This window comes from Amia ocellicauda, chromosome 14 (assembly GCF_036373705.1).
Source record: "Amia ocellicauda isolate fAmiCal2 chromosome 14, fAmiCal2.hap1, whole genome shotgun sequence".
In the NCBI taxonomy this organism is placed as follows: Eukaryota; Metazoa; Chordata; class Actinopteri; order Amiiformes; family Amiidae; genus Amia; species Amia ocellicauda.
The window spans coordinates 34,076,323-34,087,614 of record NC_089863.1 but is presented as its reverse complement, the minus strand read 5'-3'; positions in this window follow the sequence as shown (position 1 = coordinate 34,087,614).

Here is an 11,292-nt window from a genome sequence, read left to right as displayed (position 1 = left end):
GAGATGAAAGCAGTGAGAAGAGAAAGAAAAGGCAGGGGAACAGTGGCGGCCTCTAGTGGGGATAAAAGGTCAAGGCTAAGGAACCCTGACAGTAGCCCCCCCCCCACCTCCGTACTCAGCATAGTCGAACTGGGCTGGAAACGGTGGGGATGGCCAGGGGGCCGAGGAGGCCTCAGGAGGTGGAGCCACTGGAGGCAGAGCCATGGAAGCCTCGGAAGGTGGAGCCGTGGAAGCCCTGTCTTACAAACCACAAGGACAGAGATACAAATGTCCTGCTATTTTACCTGTCTTTCATGGAGCTGTCCATGGATGGACAAAACCAAGAATAGACTCCTGAGGAGGTTTTACTGGCCAGGCATACATGCAGATGTGACAGAACATTGCAGCTCATGTCCTGAATGTCAACTACATGCACCTAAACTAGCATTCAGAAGCCCACTGGTCCCCTTGCCCATCATAGAGACCCCCTTTGCTAGGATAGCTATGGATCTGGTGGGACCTCTCCCTAAATCAGCCAGAGGACATCAGTATATACTGGTTATTTTGGATTATGCCACCAGGTACCCAGAAGCCATCCTACTGCGGACCATGGATTCAAAAGGTATTGCATGTTGATGTGTAGTAGGGTGGAGATACCGAGGGAGATATTAACAGACCAGGGCACACCCTTTATGTCTAAGGTTATGACAGATCTGTGTAAATTGTTACAGGTTAAGCAGCTGAGAACATCAGTCTACCACCCTCAAACAGATGGATTGGTTGAGAGATTTAATAGGACCCTGAAGTCAATGCTAAGAAAAATTGGGACTTCATGCTGCCCTACTTAATGTTTGCCATTAGGGAAGTCCCACAGGCTTCCCTTGGCTTTTCACCTTTTGAACTGTTATATGGGAGGCACCCCAGGGAGATATTAGACATAGACCGTGAAACGTGGAAACATGAGTCCACTCCTTTCCAGAGTGTAGTCAAGCACATCATTGCTATGCAGGAGAGAATAGCCACAGTCACTTCCATTGTGAGAGAGCACCTAAGGCAGGCACAGGAACACCAACAATTTGCCTGTAATCGTCAGGCTACACTGAGAGTGTTCCAGCCTGGTGACAGGGTGTTGGTGTTGGTTCCCACTGAATGTCAACTTAATAAAAGCCTGGAAGGATGGGGAAGCGTTGATGTTGACTTACCCCCCTCGGCCACTAGGGGCACCAAAGGTGCAAGTTGTAGCCACCCGGTCACCTGACCAGTTGAATGAGGTGAATGACTTGGAATACATAATAGGGAGGTTTTCTCAGGTATACCGAGGCATACCCATTTAGTCTCTCACATTGTATCTCTCCCAGGAAGGAAGGTAAACATGAGGCCTTACAGGGTACCAGAAGCTTACAGGAACACCATTAGAAAAGAGGTTGAGGAAATGCTGGAGGCAGAGTTATATGAAGAATCCCATAGTGAGTGGTCCAGCCCTATAGTCATGGTTTCCATACTTGATGGCTCCTGGAAATTCTGTAATGATTTCAGATCAATGAAATTTCAAAGTTTGCTGCATACCCAATGCCCTGAGAAGATGAATTGTTAGAAAATATTGGGAATGCTCACTATGTTTCTACTCTAGACTTAGCCAAGGGCTACTGGCAGATTCCCTTGACCCAGGGTGCCAAAGAAAAAACAGCCTTTGCCACCCCAGATGGTTGGGCGATACAGTAGGGAGGGGTGAAACCCCAAATATCCAAGGTTAAAGTCATAAAATCTTGGCCTAGGCCTTTCAATTAAAAGCAGGTTAGGGCATTTTTGGGGATAACTGGGTACTACCAGAGGTTTATTCTCAACTATGCTACATTAGCGGCCCCTTTGACTGATATGACTAGGGCTAGAGAACCCAATATGTTTAGGTGGGGTGATACAGCAGACCAGGCTTTTCGGAGCCTACAGAAGGTGCTCTGCAGCAGGACCACTGTGTGGTCCTTTTATCATAGATAGGAATTTCTAACAAACATTGCTAGCCTGATAGATTCAATTTGCTCAGTCTGTGTACAGGCTATTATTTCTAATGCTAGTATTAATATAAAACAGTGGTTTTCAAACCGGTCCTGGAGTACCCCCTGCCCTGCTGGTTTTTGTTCCAACCAAGGTCTTAATTGCTTAATTGAATCCTTAACTGACCTAACAAAGGAATTTACCATTCAATTAAGTAATTAAGACCTAGGTTGGAACAAAAACCAGCAGGGCAGGGTGTACTCCAGGACTGGTTTGAAAACCCCTGATATAAAACAGTATACAGTTACTACAAAAAACTTATACTGGTTCTTCAAGGAGTAATGCACTGTGCCAAAGAAAATGGTCAAGAAGAGAAACCATGGCAATGTAAAATCTGCAAAGTGTGTGATTAATCCTGGATATAAACTTTTTGGGGATAAAAACAAGCAGGTGAAAATGGTCCGGAGTGGAGAGGGTTAAAGCTCATGAGATCATGAATATACAGTGCAGACAGGATAGCATATTATCTAACAATAATCTAACCACAAACATAAACTGTTTTCTCAAAAAAAAAAAAATCTAGCAATTAATTTATATTGTGCATTAATCACATTAATAACCAGCTGTGTATAACAACATAACATTTGAAATGGTGAATTTGGTGTTATTGCTGCTTGTAGTGGAACTAATATAACTTTTAGCATAGATGGCAATATGAGCTCAATGTCACTGATTCATTCTGTACTCATGACCCCTTTACAGAGAAAATAAGAAGTTTCATGTCAGATCAATGTATCTTTCAAAAGATGTACAAACAGTTTTTCCTGTAATTGAAACAAGTCATCAATTATGACCCTTTTATATCAAAACCCCCTTTTTCCCTGCAATATAGTGTTCCTTGATGATGATGATGAATATTTATTCATTCATTCATTATTAATAACCGATTCATCCAGTACAGGGTTATACTGAGCCAGAATCTAATCCACCAAGCATAAGGTACAATCCAGTTCACACACAAACAGGCTGGCTGGCAATTTAGTGCAGTCAATCAAGCTACATAGCATGTCTGTGTGATGTGGAGGACACTAAAGCACTCCACATAGGCAGACACCCAAAACAATGATTAAATTATAAACCATGAAAAAGAAAAACAGGAGGTATAAATGATTTGATATCTTAACCACATCCTCTATAACCTCCAAAAAAAATGTACCTTAGCAATCACTTGCTATCATCTTGTTTTTGTACAGCTTCTAAATATGTTTCCTCACTGTGCTGCGCTCAGAGCACAGTAATAAATGGCTGTGTCACTCAGAGTAAGACCTGAAATTCTAAGTGTGGTGGAGTCCGTGTCTGCTGTAGATGTAAACCGTTGTTGAAAAATGACAGCAGTATTAGATAGCCGGCTATTAGAGCGGGCTCCTTTATAAAGGATGTATTCTGGTGCCTGGGCTGAATACTGACGGTACCAGTAGAGAAGAATATATTGACTGCTTGAAGAGTAAGAGCATCTCAGTGTCACTAAATCCCCTTCTTTCTTGGACATCTCTGTCTCTTCAGATTTGATGGAGTCCTGTGCTGCCACAGCTAAAAATCAGAAAACATAATAATAATAATGAATTATCATAATCATCATCATCCATATAATCATTATCTTTGTAGTGTTTATTAAAGTTTTAGTTACCTGGAATTATTGCAAATGCTATAAATATTATTAGTAATGTTCCCATAATTAAACTGTAATAATAATCTGAAAGCGTGTGTGAGAACAGAATGGGACTGCTGCTCTGCTGTGTTTTGTCTTTATGATTATACCTCTCTGACTGTGTGGTCTGAAATGTCAACTTCCTGTAAGACTGAACGACAGAGGGAGTGTGAATTTGCAACTAGTTATGAGTGAGTGTTTGCCTGCATAACATAATCTTTATAGTTTAGTATCAGAATCCAAACCACAGGTTGAGGATATTGGATTTGTATTACTTGCACTATAATTCGGAGCACAAATAGCCAGATGATTTAACGATAACAAAGTATAAATAAAATAAATAAATTCACTTTTCAAATCAATATGTGTAGTTTTCTGTATCTACACTACAAGTAAATGTCTTCAATTCTAACTGAGATGTAAAGATGTACATTTTTTAAATTATTAGTATTATTTACATCTCCATTTTCCATGTGTAACCAGTATGTAAAGTTCATGCAAGTCACTAAGAGTTTTCATTCAGTGCTGTGCTAGTCAATATATGTCTTAATATGTCACTGACAACTGTCTAAACAATAATAATACCTTTAAATAATAATTACTCCTCATAAGGCAATTACCCCCATGTTTGGAACCACTACTCTACTTCAGGCCCGGTTCTTGCCAGCTATGGAAGGGTGGGCTGGCAGATATCCTGGGTGGGCAATTGTGGGGATAAATTTAGATGCTTTTTTTTTTTTTTATACAGATCACGATTCTCCCATTATTCTGAATAGACAACTAAACAAAACATGTCATTTACTAGAGTTTCTGACAAAATATTAATTGCTGCAGTCTATTTAAGAATATTTCATTAATTTGATTTTTTTTAATCGGTTTGAATGAATGATTCAATGACTCTCTCATAAAGACTTCACCGATTTCTGAGCAAATCCCTTGAATGAATATTTCAATGACAAATACATTTTTAACAGTCACTTGTTTAACAGTTACTGGTGAAACAATGTAATTGATACAATCGTTATTTGAATCTTCAAGTTACTTCCAAGAGATTTACTCTATTTTGATCACTACTGTAGACATCAGTGTTTATATCCGAACTATAAACTTTTATCCCTGGACTTCTGTCATAATTTGAATTATTGTAACACAGAAATAATGATACTGTGTGGTTGAAAAGACTACTCTGGATTTGTGGGAGCGCCAACACAGATTTGAATATTCAATGTGATTGTAATCGTACTTATAGATAGATAGGTAGATAGATAGATAGATTTTTTTAAAGATTTTTTTAGATTTTAGTTTTTCTTTTTTTTCTTTTTATAGATTATTATTGCACGCAAATACTTCTGCTTGTTAATGTTATCGCTTGTGTCGCTACTGAAGGCAAGTCGTGAGTGTGGGGTGCAGTTGCTTTCAGTCAATAAAAACATAGAAATATACTGCAATTTTCTGGTGTTATTTTTTGATTGGTTGGGGGCAGTCTACAGCCCTCCCTCAGACTTCTCAACACAAAGCCTGCCCCAGATTGCTTTTAACCAATGCAAAAATCGTAAAAAATAAAATATTAATGCTGTCTTTGCCTAAATTCTGATTGGGTGGGCAAGACAGATGTTTGGGTGAGCTCTGCCCACCTCTGCCCATGCCTAGATCCAGCCCTGCTCTACATAGTATCAACCTCACAGTATAAATAAAATGGCAAATAATTATAGTATAACATCACTGGGTAGAGAGAATTCAACAATGAGTTATATTGGTAATTAGGACTTGGACTAGGAGTTGCTAGTGTCCGCCCTCTTTTTGGTGAAAGAGGGAACCTATTTACAAAATAGGGTTTTATTCTAATTAGCTCCTTACTTCATAATTTTTCTGGGTAGGGATTTTACTAGTTTTGCCCCTTTTTATTAAAGGCAATTTTTAGTAATAGATTTTATATATTTAGCTTCCCCATTTCCCTTTTGTATTGTTTCCCCTGCTGTGATACAGTTGTCTTGCCCTGTCCGAGTATTGTATGAAAATAAACTTACATTTGCAAACTTACTATCTGTGTGGTGGTTTTCTGGGGTCTGGTTGAGCCTGTCCGGGGAGAGAGACAGAGTGGGTGAATGAGGTCCTCTCTCGTCTTTAAAAAAGAGGTGGCATGGTCATGCAGTGCATCGCCCCTAAGACCAGCTAGGGTGTGATAGATCAATGGAGTTCAATAAGTGCTTCATTGATTGGATTCTTTCAGTGAGATCTTAAGACATAATATCATTTTCATCATCTGTGATCAGTAATAAATAAAATTAATTACATGAATTGGCTCCTGATTTAATATTAAATGATATCAATGGAATGTAAGAACTATCGAGCCCTGGAAGGGAAATGAGATACAAAATAATTATGCTGTGGGAATGTTTTTTGTAATTCATAGTTGTTTTAGCTAGATATTATAAATAAAGCAACATAATGGAAACAATACTTCAAGTCAGGCTGAATCATAATTAAATGAATGAATAAAAGGTGGCTGTGCTGTGTTAAAGACTGGACTGTTGACTAGAATATAAAAATGCACATTTCTCTATTTTTTTGGGACCAACGACACACACAGAATTCTCCTGGTGGTGTGTATGAATGGTTTGTATGAATAGGCAAATGCACAGTAATGTATGTTAAAAAAGTATATGTAATTATGTTACGTAAAAATCTTAAACTCTCCCTTGATTGTTTTTCTGTCCTACCGAGGGCTCTCCATTTTTGTGATAGCACCACCCAGAGCACAGATCCCCTGAAAAAATAAGAAAAAATCCAGTTTGGGTTTTATCATCTATACTGCCGATACCACCAACCTGATCCATGATATTGATCTTGGATTCTCTGGCTCTGTAGCCTTTTGAACCTACACCTCCAATAAGACCACATGCTGTACAATGATAATTGGTACATCAGTCCTACCCTTTTTGAGTGTTTGTACATAAAGAAACACTTGGGCATATGGCACCCTGCTCTCAAACAGAAAGGGAATGCCTTTTTGTTTTAATAGATAAAGGTAGAGTTCAGATTCTGCATATTGACAAGCTGCTTGCCATGAAGAGGTGTGATATGGGATATTCATATTCTGACATCCACACTCCTGCGATAGAAAGACAAAAAATTATAGAACCACAGGGGGAACAAAATGTAATGTGTGCTGGACTACAACCACCTACTTGATATGGCTGTGTTTAAAGCCATCATTATTCAGCATTCATCTACATAAATTCAGGCACAATTTGAGTAGCTAATTGAAAAGTATCACACTCCATGAAAAAATCAACCCAACCCTGTACAAGAACTGGACAAGCATTCTGTGGATTGGATACAACAAAAGTATGAATGCTAATGTATAATTTATTGAAAGTGAACATAATCATTTTCTCTCTGTCTTTACAGTTTCATCGTCATGTGTAGCTGGTGCGGTTGGAACTCCCTGCTCACCACCATCTGTTTTGCCACCAACTGCACCCCACGCGCAGGCTTGGACCAGGACTCCAGAACACCACAATAGACAGAGGTAATGGTAAATGTACAATATGTAAAAACTTAAATTGCCTTTATTAAATGGCCAATAAATGAAGCTAAATCCCTAACCAAATACTAAAGAAAAAATACATGTAAAGAAAAAAATAAATGCATTAAAACAATAGCAATACTCCACATTGTTTCTCAAAAGTGCTAATAATATCGTACTGTTTTTCACAGGCAGAGGGAATCAAGTACACAATCACACTGCACACTTCTGTAGGAACCCGATCGAAAACATCACTCTATCAAAGCTGCCATTGGCCCCTGCGCTCGTCACTCAGAACAGGTTCCTTCCCACTTCCTGTTCTATAAAACAGTTTGTCCTCTTTTGCCATTTCGCTGGACCCGAGAACGTGAGATTTCTGTGTCTGTGTGTTGCATTAGACCTTAAAAGCTGCGTATTTCGGCTGGCTTCACTAATAGTGTTGTTCACCATGGTTTCACTACATCTCTGTCTGTATTCTGTGTTTTATTAGTTATATTTATAGCTCATTTCAATCCTGTCCGTCCACGCACCGGAGCTCCGGCTGTGCTTTCGGTTTCAGTTTCGGTTCACAAATAGAGCATTTAAAAATAATAATCGCGTTAATATTAGGGAGGTCGAATGTTCCCTAACAGTGTTTATCACAAAGTGTAGAAGCTCTCTGTGAAGAGGTTACAAGCATTTACATACGCCGTTTTCAAATTACTAGTAAATTTAAAATTGTTGAACCACCCCATCCAAATACTACATAGATTAGTAATACAAAACCTATCAAATACGTAAACATAAAACTGTGTGTTAAAACTAAAGGCTTTTTTCTCTGCACACCACTGTGAAAAGCCAGCCTCTCCTGTTGAGTGACAGGGAGCAGCACCTCTCAGGGAGCAGCGCCCAGGGCCCAGCGGCACCAATATTTTCGGTCCCTCCCCTTTCAAGCCCAAATGGTGGTTTCACGCACACCCCCAATGAAGGTGTCATTTGATGGGTTACATCCCCACCAATAGCATTAGCATATTAAGAGCCTTTTTGTACCCAAAGTCAGGAAGTTAGAAAAAAATAGGTTTGTTTACCTTAACAAGTGTGCTGCTAGTCTGAACATATGTACATTTGTATTATTGTCCATATTATGATGAAAAATGCAATCATGTATATGACAGACAGGAAACTAATAAACTGAATCCTAGTTGTGGATTTGTCTTTCTTTCATTGTAATATCTGTTTTGTTAACAACCAAAGCCAATGGCGCAGGTGTATAACTGATACGGGTGGTTGCTGTGAGATATTAAAGTATTGAAAGACATTGGATCAAAGTATAGAAAGACGACATTCAGTAGAAGAGCAGAATTAGAGGTGGCAGGATTCACAGTGCCGTTTGCAAGAATCGTGCATGAATCGGGAGATGGGTAGGAAAGGAAGCCCAGAGAACCATTTGCTTAATTTGCAAAATGTGGATTCTGTAGTTGACGGGATACGAAAAGAGATGAGGAAAGTAAACTGCTTGACCTCAGAATGTAAAGCTCTGGCAGATTAAAGAGACCGCCCGATCCAAATACTGACCGAATAGACACAGAGAGGAAAGAGAGGGAGGTTCGGTTTTTTGAGGCTTGGGTAAAGATAGTTAAACTGAAATTTTTTTTTAGAACAGTTTCAGACAAATTAGCCTGGACGAATGTTAGAAATTTGAATAAAAGGATTAGACGTAGAGATGACAAAAATCAAGAAATGTAGAGAGAGGCATCAGGCTCTGCTCAGTGTACTGTCAGAGAAATGGTTCAGAACATAGTCAGAAGTGGGTTGTGTGACTTGAATGTACATTTTTTTAGTGCAATTATCACAACAGTTACACATTTTGTGGGGGACAGGAGATTTTGTATCAGTACAGATCAGATATTCTTCCAGAGATTGTGGCAGACTTTGAACAGCACAGTGAGGCTGATAAGACTAAACTTAAGACTTGTAAATTAGCTTTTCTGTGGATTGCATTTAGTTTATGGTTTGGCCTAACAGGCTGATGTAACACTTCTATCTGAGAGAGATTCATTTTGGTGGAGACAAAGTAGTTAGTTTGTGCTTACATTGGGTACACAAAACAGTAGGGGAAAGCGGGACAGATTTATCAGAACTGTATGCAAGGGAGTGCAGGATAGAGGCTGTGAAAAAACAAATTGGTGGAAGCTGTTTTTGCTGATCTAAATGTTAGACAGTACTTAGCAGGATGTAGGGCACTTGGATTAATTTGTAAAATTGTGACAGAGCCTCTTTTGAGAGTTTTGTCAAGGAAAGGAGCATGTTCTTGAGATGAATGACAGATATCAGGAACTTGTCCCCAAACTGAAGTCCGCAAACTACCAGTCAGACGGCCAGAGTTTTGTTAGAGGAGATGTTCAATTGTTTAATGATGTAGAAGTGAGTGTGTAGCCTGTCCTTCAGAAACTTACAGAGGATCAACTGCAGATTTTGAGAGCATGACTGTGCAATTATTATAATTATTATTATTATTATTTTTTCCCTTGGCAGACACCCTTATCCAGGGCGACTTACACATAAGTGCAAAATAAAGTGCAAAAATACAGTTAGGTAAAGGCATCAATCATTACAAATTCAATTTACATAAAACATAGCAATTCAAACAGGTAGTGGAGTTAATGCTAGCTAGTCTTGTTAATGTGTGCTACAGGATGTTAGCTGATCACCTAGAGCAGGGGTTCCCAAGGTGTGGCCCTCGAGGATGTTTGGTGTGGCCCCCCATAGCAAAACTTCAACCGCCCCTTTTCTGAACCTTTACTATATTTTTACACTTTCTGAACATTTTCTGTTACAAAATGCACATGTAATTTGGGGAAAATAATAAAACAGCAATTGCAATTGAATAAATGTTCCACCAAAATATAGGAAATAAAAAGGGACATATTTAGTTGTCATTGGTGGTTAATTTTCTACTGCGCCCCCCCATCACATGCAACATCTGGAAATTGGCCCTCCATCACCAGACATTGGGAACCCCTGACCTAGAATATGGTCGGTATGCTGAGGTATCAGCAGAGCTGCACAGTAAGCTGCAGTGCGCTCCCAAAACCAAGGCCAGTTGTGAGAGGGATTTGGGGATTTTTTACCGGTTGTTAGGTAGAGCTACATTAACTTTAACAAATGTGGTTTGTTATTCTTCTTTCAGAAAACTTGAAATAAAGTGTTAATTAAATTAAAAGTTTCTATGGTTGATTTTTATTTTCTGGGAAGAATTCCCTGCTGTTTTTAATGTATGTATTTGTGTTTAATATTATTTTCTGAACTGTTTGCAATTACATTGTAAGCTATTTACAATCAATGTGGTATTTATAAAACACTGATATAATTGTTTTGAAAACAGCCTTTCATTGTGCCTGCAGTTATTTTTCTTGGTACTTGATCACGTTACAGTAATGTGCTGCAAACATATTGCAGTTCTTCTGGAAATAGATATGCAGATTTAACAGGACACGATGATGACCAATAGTAAACTAATGTATTGATCAGTTCCAAAAATGAACTTGTGTTGCAGTTCACACTACTTAACTGAAAATAAATATGCACTGAATATAATATTACATTATATTGTACTTTATCATCTAATTTAATTACTATACTGTAGGAACTTTTTATTGTATTATATAAATCAGTATTTGTGTTGCAATACTAACAACACTGCAAATCAATGTTAAAGTCCATGCTTATAGCTGTATGGTGCCGATGCGCACACAGCGCACAGCCACAGCTCAGCACAGCTCAGCACAGCTCAGCACTGCTCAGTCTGGGTGAATGGCGGCGGGAGGCTCTGGCAGTGGAATGCAGAGGCGTCAGTGTGTCCACTCTGCTGTGACATTCCAATCTGAACACTCGGATCGGCTGCGTGTAGCTGCTTTTCAGTGCCGTTTCTTGCTCTTTCTCGCACCATTTGACAATGTTTTGAGGTGTAGTTCACACAAATCAATAAAAATGTATTACAAAAATGTACTATCACATCCAAACATTAGACAAGGGTCTTGAGATGGCGGATTTGATTAAAAAAATACATTTTGGTGCGTAAAAATACATATTTATTAGGATTAAA